Genomic DNA, 8,890 nt, shown 5'->3' with positions numbered 1-8,890 from the left:
AGTGTCCTTTTCTTAGTACAAGCTTATGAGATTTTAGTATTTTGAAATAAAAGATGACATCTCACAAAATATCTTGTTTGATAAACTATGTTGTGTTGAAATTAACACTAGACTTGATTTCAAAATATTTGATCTTGAGTCTAAATTCCATTTTTAACCAAAATGTTAAAAATGTGTTACCTCGGGCAACTCAAACTCTCTCTCATATTTCTTTTGCCGTATGTGTAAGCTTAATGGAATAATGGATATGAAAATATTATGTCAATTATAAAGTATTTTTAGATGTAAAGTGTTATTTGTGATACTAGCTAAAGAGTAGAAACTTTGCTGACTTTCTCTTATGCCTTTAAACAGAAGTTTGCCATGGGTGACAAGGGAGGAGACAACTATTCAGAAGTGACTGACTTCATTCTTGTAGGCATCAGGGTCCGTCCAGAGCTCCACAGTCTCCTTTTCCTATTTTTCCTGATTGTTTGTTGGATGGTCCTTCTGGGGAACCTTAGCATGATTGGCATCATTGTGACTGATCCCCGGCTGATCACACCAATGTATTTCTTCCTAGGCAATCTCTCCATCATTGACCTCTCCTACTCCACTGTTATTGTACCCAAAGCCATGGTCAACATCCTGTCTCAGAAAAAGACCATATCCTTTGCAGGTTGTGTGGCTCAGCTGTTTCTTTATGCACTTTTCATGGTAACAGAGGCCTTTGTCTTAGCAGCTATGGCTTATGACCGCTTCATTGCCATCTGCAACCCACTTCTCTATACTGTCCGCATGTCAAGAAGTCTCTGTATCCAGCTGGTGGCTGGTTTCTATCTCTGTGGCTGGGTCAGTTCCATCCTTCAAGTCAGTGTAACATTTTCAATGTCTTTCTGTGCCTCTCGAGTCATTGATCACTTCTACTGTGATTCAAACTCAATTGAGAAGATCTCGTGTTCCAATGTCTTATGAATAAGATGGTATCACTTAGTTTGGCTATTCTTATTATTTTGCCCATGATAGTTGTTATTGTAGTCTCTTACATGTATATTGTGTCCACAGTTTTAAAGATCCGCTCCAGTGAAGGAAGGAAGAAAGCCTTCTCCACTTGCAGCTCTCATCTGGGGGTTGTAAGTTCGCTTTATGGCACTGTCTCCTTTGTGTATCTCACACCACCAAGTAACCCGGAACTTCATAAAGTGGCTTCAGTATGTTACATTTTATTCACACCTATGCTGAACCCTTTAATCTACTCTCTAAGAAATAAGGATATTAAAGATGCGATGAGAAAAGTCGTATGGAAGAAAAAGTTTTACTTTAAATATGCTTCCACTTTTACTTTTTCTTGCATCCTTTGATTTTGTTCTCCAAATCTTCTAGACTTATGCATTTAAAGCTCAAGTTGTTTCTCAAACCAAAGCAAAACCAAAAACCTTAACAGTTTTATTCAACAGCATTAATAATATCCTATAAAAATTCTACAAATTCACTTTTCACTATTTACTTTTCACTTTCCCACAAGGCAACGTTAAATCTGAAAGTTTTGGACAGCCATGAAAATTTATTGCATTTCTATAAAGAGATATATTTTTCACTCTCCAGGCAATAATATATATGTAAATAGAGAAGAATAAAATATTGTTGTTTCTCTTCCAAGTATACCTACATAAAATTTAGAAAATATCTAAGTATAAGGATTTATTTGGAAACTGTGAGACCCAACTGTTTTATATGCAAATAACTATAAATGCTAGTGTTGTGTTTTGTTTTTAACGTCATGCCAAAGATGTGAGGACATGCGTATATGATGAAAGGAAAAAGGAAAGGTTACATAAACAGTGGCTTTTGTTGAAGTAAATAGGGGCCAAATAAAAATGAACATGGGAAGATTGCATTAATTTGGTTTAAATTATGGCATTTGTTTGGTTTTCCTTGAATGGCGTGGTCATCCTACTTTTCTCCCATATGATAGGAACATTTTATGATATTTATGATGTTTTACAGCGCATGTCCTCTATCTTTTGGGTAATACAAATTATTGGTAGTGACTATGCTATTAACGGAGGTCTTCCCAGGTGGTGCTAGTGGTAAAGAATCCACCTGCCAATGCAGGAGATGCAAGAGATGTGGGTTTGATGCCTGGGTCAGGAAGATCCCCTGGAGTAGGAAATGGCAACCCATTCCAGTACTCTTGCCTGGAAAATCTTATGGACAAAAGAGCCTGGGAGGTTACAGTCCATGGAGCCACAAAGAGTCAGACATGATTGAGTGACTGAACACACACACACACACACATGCAATTAATGAAAACACTCAGTTGAAATAAAGTCAGTTTGAAAATCACAGATAAAAATATCTTACGCCTTTATAATAAGCTCTACGGATAGTTGGGTTATATGTAAATGTACATACCTGTTTGTGTGCACACATGTGTGTATTTGTCTCTGTATGAATATCTTTGGGTTATTTGAATATGGGGTAATTTTAAAATGGGGGTAATTTTAAAATGTGATTAGTTCTAAATATCAGATGTCAGTTGAGAAGCGAAGGCGGGTTAAAGCAGCATCCCATAAGTCTGATACGTATTAAACTTAGGAAGCCAAGTTCTAGAGAAAGTTGTGCCAGAGTTACCATTTTTACAGTTGATGTAAGTAATGCCTTAGCTAAGAAATTACAATGCCTAAGTCAGGACAACATTAAATTCTAGGCAAGAACTAATCCTAAGAAATAAAATATAATTATGAATTTTGTCCGTACAGTTGGCATTGAGAAAACCTAAAATATAGGTCTTAGATAAGGTCTTCTGGTTTTCTGCTTTTAAGATAGCAAAACCTCCTTGGATGAATGCACAAAGGCAAACATCTTCATGGGTTAATGTTGATTAGGGTAAGAGATTTGAGGAATGAATATTCTTATTGAATAGACAAAGTGAGAAGCTAAGTGACTTAATATATCAAGGTTATATTTATCTTTCTCCCTAAACTGATGAATCTACCATTCTCTTGATGCTCAGATGCTGCCATTTTCCTTGATATTCAGAAAAACATCATTTAAGAGGGAAATGTGAATTCACATCAGCTTGGGAAACTGATCTTTGGCATTGATTATTATAAGTCTGGAAAATACCCTTTTTAGGTTTCAGTTTTACTTATTTCTATTGCATATCTGATACCCTTAGAATGTCACTCTTTGATGTATCTAACAAGTATGAGTGATTAAAGACTATTTGGAAAAGGCAACAAAATACTGACTAACAATAAGGCCTAGATTAATTTGCTTTAGATTTTAGTCTGGTGGATTATATTTTTCATTTTGCAGCTATAACAGATTACAGTATTCCAAAGTATAACCTTCAAAGTGGCATTGCTTAAACCATGCCAGATGTTGGAAGAAACCTAGGAAAGATGAAAATCAAGGCAGAATGCTTTCAAAGGTGTTAAATTAAGCTCTCCCTTACTTTCTTCTAATTGTCATAAACATTATTCTTGGTAAAATTTTTTTCTGGTTTCACAGGCCTTATATGAAAAGTAGTGCCTAATTTATATTTCTCTCATTATGTGTGCCATCGAGATTCCATCAGAACCACCTGATGTCGTATCAACCTTTTGTTGGCCTTTATTGACAAAGCGTTTCCTTTTTCAATGTTGCATGGATTATGAAACACCGTCACATTCCAAGGGAGTCTGAAAATTGTATTCTCCATCATGTACATCATAAGTTGTTACTTTGAGGGAATACAAAGTCTGTATTCACACGGAGAAGTCTCTCAATAGTGATATGATCTTGAGAGGCAGAAGGTTGCATTAGATGTCTCAAACACTCTCCTCCGCAACACACTGTCTCTTCTTCCCGGTTACAAGTTTTGGGACATGCGCATATATTGATTGTCCTATAATTCTATGTGTTACATTTTGTCTTTAAATTTTTTGGATTGCTAATGTTTACCTAATGCTTAGTGCATTGAACTTTGGTGAGGACATTTATAATAATGTTTTCTATTGCCAGACTGCTAAGATTATCTGACTCAGATAATTTCAAATGATAATTAAAATATTCATAAATATAAGTTAAAATTACTAAATTAAACATCTGTTGGACAAGCACCCAAAGTATGCTCCATTTGTTTTCCTTAGGATAGTTTTAACTCTTATTATGAGGTTTAAATTGTTGTAGTAATTGGAGTAGCTGAACTGATTAGATATTGCAAAAATGTTGAAATTTGAATTGATATTGGACTGTTACTCTTGTGAATTGAGTATATGTCACTTTATCCCATCCAATAATACCAGTATAAGTCATAAAATCAATAAAAATTTTTGAGTGTGTGAACGCTATTATATAATTGAAGACAAAGCTTCTTACTGTTAAGGGCTGGGCAGGGAGGGAGGGGAAGAAGAGGGAAAGGATGGGATAAGAAAGAAGCAAGGTATCCTGGAACTTAAAAAGGACTCCATTTCAATCATTTCTTTTTTCTTTTTAACTTGAAGTACAGATTTCATTTTCTTTTTTAAAAATATTCTTTTTCAAATTATTTTCCCATTTAGGTTGCTACATAATACTGAACACGGTTCCCTGTACCAAACAAGTTGGTCCTTGTTGGTTATCTGTTTTAAATGTAGAAGAGTGTCCATCCCAAACTCCCAATCTATCCCTCCCACTCTCTTTCCCCTATCCTTCCCCTCTTGTAACAATAAGTTCTTTCTCTAAGTCTGTGAGTTTGTTTCAGTTTTGTAAATAAGTTCATTTGCATTCTATTGTTTTTTTTTAAATTTTATTTTATTTTTAAACTTTACAATATTGTATTAGTTTTGCCAAATATTGAAATGAATCCGCCACAGGTATACATTTCAGCATGTAAGTGATAGCTCATGTGGCTTAATATCATCAAAACAAACAGCCCAATCAAAAAATGGGCAGAAGCATATGTACACCTATGGCTGATTCGTGTTGCTCTTTGACAGAAAACAACAAAATTCTATAAAGAAATTATCCTTCAATTAAAAATTAAATAAAATTTTAAACAATGGACAGGAAACCTATTCAGACATTTCTCCAAACAAGGTATACTGAAGGTCAATATCATTTCTTAACTATTATAATACTGTAAAACAACAACAACAACAACAACAACAAGATAACTGCCCCCCAAAAACTTTAATCAAAGACTAAATTTGGCTTAAAACGCAACATTCAGAAAACTATATCATGGCATCTGGACCCATCACTTCATGGCAAATTGTTGGGGAAACAATGGAAACAGTGACCTACTTTATTTTTTTGGGCTCCAAAAATCACTGCAGATGTTGACTGCAGCCATGAAATTAAAAGATTCTTGCTCCTTGGAAGAAAAGCTATGACCAACCTAGACAGCATATTAAAAAGCAGAGACATTACTTTGCCAACAAAGATCCGTCTAGTTAAAGCTATGGTTTTTCCAGTAGTCATGTATGGATGGAAGAGTTGTATCATAAAGAAGGCTGAGCGCCAAAGAATTGATGCTTTTGAACTGTGGTGTTGAAGAAGACTCTTGAGAGTCCCTTGGACAGCAAGGAGATCCAATCAGTCAATCTTAAAGGAAATCAGTCCTGAATATTCACTGGAAGAACTGATGCTGAAGCTGAAACTCCAATACTTTAGCCACTTGATGAGAACTGACTTGCTGGAAAAGACCTTGATGCTGGGAAAGATTGAAGGCTAAAGGAGAAGGGGACGACAGAGGATAAGATGGTTGGATGGCATCACTGACTCAATGGACATGAGTAAGCTCTGGGAGTTGGTGATGGACCGGGAAGCCTGGCGTGCTGCAGTCCATGGGATCTCAAAGAGTAGGACACAACTAAATGACTGAACTGAACTGAAATTTCATAGTTCTTACTTTTACTGAATATGACTTCTAGATTTTAGAAATAGTTTTTTTTTCCTTATCAGTGTGGAAACATTTATTCACATTGTTTGGCATTGTGATGACTGGTATTGGGTTTCTCAATTGCATGTCTTATAGTTGGGTGTCTTTAGTGGCAACCTACATAAATGAACTTTGGATAATTTAAGCAAAAGATAAATAATTAGACACATAAATTTTTTATTTTTATTTTTGCTCCAGCTGCATATACACAATGAGAGGGCTGGAGAGGGTGAGTCCCTTGGCAGCATTCTAGGAAGTTAGAATGTGAAAAATAGGCAAGAGTCTTCAAGTAGGATTCAAACTTGTCAAATGTCACACTATTAGAAAGTTTTACTTCAAAAATTTCAAGTTCTTTGTTCCTCTGCTGGATAGTTCTGAGACAGGATCTAATAAATAGCTCTGTTGTTGTTGCTGTTATTGTTGTTAATCATTAAGTCTTGTTCGACTCTTTCATGATCCCATGGACTATAGTACTCCTGGCTCCTCAGTCCATGGAATTTTCCAGGCAAGAATAGTAGAGTGGGTTGCCATTTCCTTCTCCAAGGGATCTTCCTGACCCAGGGATGGAACCCATGTCTCCTGCATTAGCAGGTGGATCCTTTACCACTTAGACACCAGGGAAGCCCAAGAAATAGCTCTATAACTCCAATGTTTGGAGTGTTCTTCAAACATTTTCTTCAGTGTTCAGTCATTTGAAAATTAGTCATCAAAACATTTGGAAGGTTTTGGAAGGATTTCAGTTCACATCTTATTCAAGAGTGAATTCAGTGATTTCAGTTCACATCTTATTCACATCTTCATTCCACTGACTCTCTGTGACTCAACTCAAGTCTAAGAGTTGGGAGATGCGCATTATCTGAATCGTGGTAGCTTGGGTCAACTTTTGATCTTATCCAATGCCTCTCTCTTTTTGTCTCTCTGTCTTTTGCTCTCTCTAAAGAGGGTCCACTTATTTTATTCCTAGATAACTTATGATTAGCTACCCCTAGGTGGATATTACTATACCACATTCATTTTTGAACTAATAAGTTGCTACTATTATGTTAACCAAATCTTTCTTTGCTCTCTCAGTCTGAAGCCATAATCTGAACACTCTCACTCCTCGATTCTCACTGATATTAGAAAGGCCACTTTCACCTTAATGTCTGCCACCAATATCCTTAGAGAGAAGTATCACAGCTGCTTTTAAAATTTCTGGCTGTTTGCTTTGTCATTGGTAAAGGAACACCTGGGGGCACCTAGCCAGTAGTGCCACTCTAGCACTACTGTCTCCTAAAGATATTAAATTTCCTTTTCTATACTTTTCCCAAAGTGTTTCTAGTGTCTTAATTTCATTTAATATCCGGTATTAGTTAATAAATTACACTTGTCATCTCAATCAAACATTAGACTTCAACTTATTTACATTAGCTAGCACACTAATTGTCAAATATTGGTTGAGTAAGAATTCTGTCAAGTATCTCCCTCCCTCTCAAGTAAAGGAGCCCTAAAATTCATTCACCTCGAAGCACTTTTGCCAATATGTATCCAAAAAATATTCAAAATTTTAAGCCAGTCTTCTACAAATTCTCTATCTGCCTTGGGACAGTATTCATGTTCTTGCACTAATAAGTGAGCTCATAGAATGAAAATGAGGAGCGGAAAGGGGAACTGTAGCTTCTTCCTTCAAGGAAACTTCTTCAGATAAAGGAGTAGCAGCATCTTAAATTGAGCAGGGAATAACTCTTAGGGAGGTAGGTCTGCTTCCTTCTGCAAAGGTGGTTGAGGTAGCTTCCAAAATGTCAGAATTTTCAAATGTTTTGAGTAATGATACAAACCAGGACTCTTGCCTGGAAAACCCCATGGACAGAGGAGTATGTTAGGCTACAGTCCATGGAGTCACAAAGAGCCGGACTTGACTGAGCAACTTCACTTTCACAAACCAGGAATCTTCAGTTAATTTTATGAGAGAAATTGAAGGGATGAATAAACATGTTTTGTGTTTGGCAAGCCAAAAATTGATACTGTGGTTTTAGCTTTCAGCAGTTTCATCTCTGCAGCTGAATGTCCTATAGGACATTATCTTGTTATGGTGACAAGTACCCTATAGAAACAGAATTTAAAGATCTGAGCTCAATTTTTGCTTTAATTTGTCAGAAGTACTAACAGCTTCTTGCAGTCTTTGAATTACCCAAGCCATAATTACAATTCAGACGGTCACACTATTGGTCCATCAGATTCTTGCTTTCATTGGGTATATGGTTGCTCAGTCATTACTGACTCTTTGCAACCCCATGGACTGCAGCATGCCAGGCTTCCCTGTCCATCACCAACTCCTGGAGCTTACTAAAACTCATGTCCATCGAGTCAGTGGTGCCAAGCAACCATCTCACTCTCCATCGTCCTTCTTCCACCTTCAATCTTTCCCAGCATCAGAGTCTTTTCCAATGAGTCAGTTCTTCTCATCAGGTGGCTAAAGTATTGGAGTTTCAGCTTCAGCATCAGTTCTTCCAAGGAATATTCAGAACTTATTTCCTTTAGGATTGACTGGTTGGATCTCCTTGCAGTCCAAGGGACTCTCAAGAGTCTTCTCCAACACCACAGTTCAAAAGCATCAATTCTTCAGCACTCAGTCTTCTTTATGGTCCAACTCTCACATCCATACATGACTACTGGAAAAACCTTAGCTTTGACTAGACAGACCTTTGTTGACAAATAATGTCTCTGCTTTTTAATATGCTGTCTAGATTGGTCAGAGCTTTTTTCCAAGGAGCAAGCATCTTTTAATTTCATGGCTGCAGTCACCACCTGCAGTGATCTTGGAGCCTCCCAAAATGAAGTCTGCCACTGTTTCTATTGTTTCCCCATCTGTTTGCCATGAAGTGATGGGGCCAGATGCCATGATCTTCATTTTCTGAATGCTGAGTTTTAAGCCAACTTTTTCACTCTCCTCTTTCACTTTCATCAAGAAGCTCTTTAGTTCTTGTTTGCTTTCTGCCATAGGGTGGTGTCATCTGCATATGT

The 8,890-nt window shown here is 36.8% G+C and overlaps 1 pseudogene; it reads left to right on the top strand.

Moving 5' to 3' along the window:
- Positions 1–363: 363 nt before the first annotated feature.
- LOC109558783 (olfactory receptor 9K2-like) lies at positions 364–1,340 on the top strand (annotated as a pseudogene).
- Positions 1,341–8,890: the final 7,550 nt, after the last annotated feature.

Source organism: Bos indicus, chromosome 5 (assembly GCF_029378745.1).
Source record: "Bos indicus isolate NIAB-ARS_2022 breed Sahiwal x Tharparkar chromosome 5, NIAB-ARS_B.indTharparkar_mat_pri_1.0, whole genome shotgun sequence".
Classification (NCBI taxonomy): Eukaryota; Metazoa; Chordata; class Mammalia; order Artiodactyla; family Bovidae; genus Bos; species Bos indicus.
Note: the sequence above shows the minus strand (reverse complement) of the source record. Positions and strands in the feature narration are given on the sequence as shown.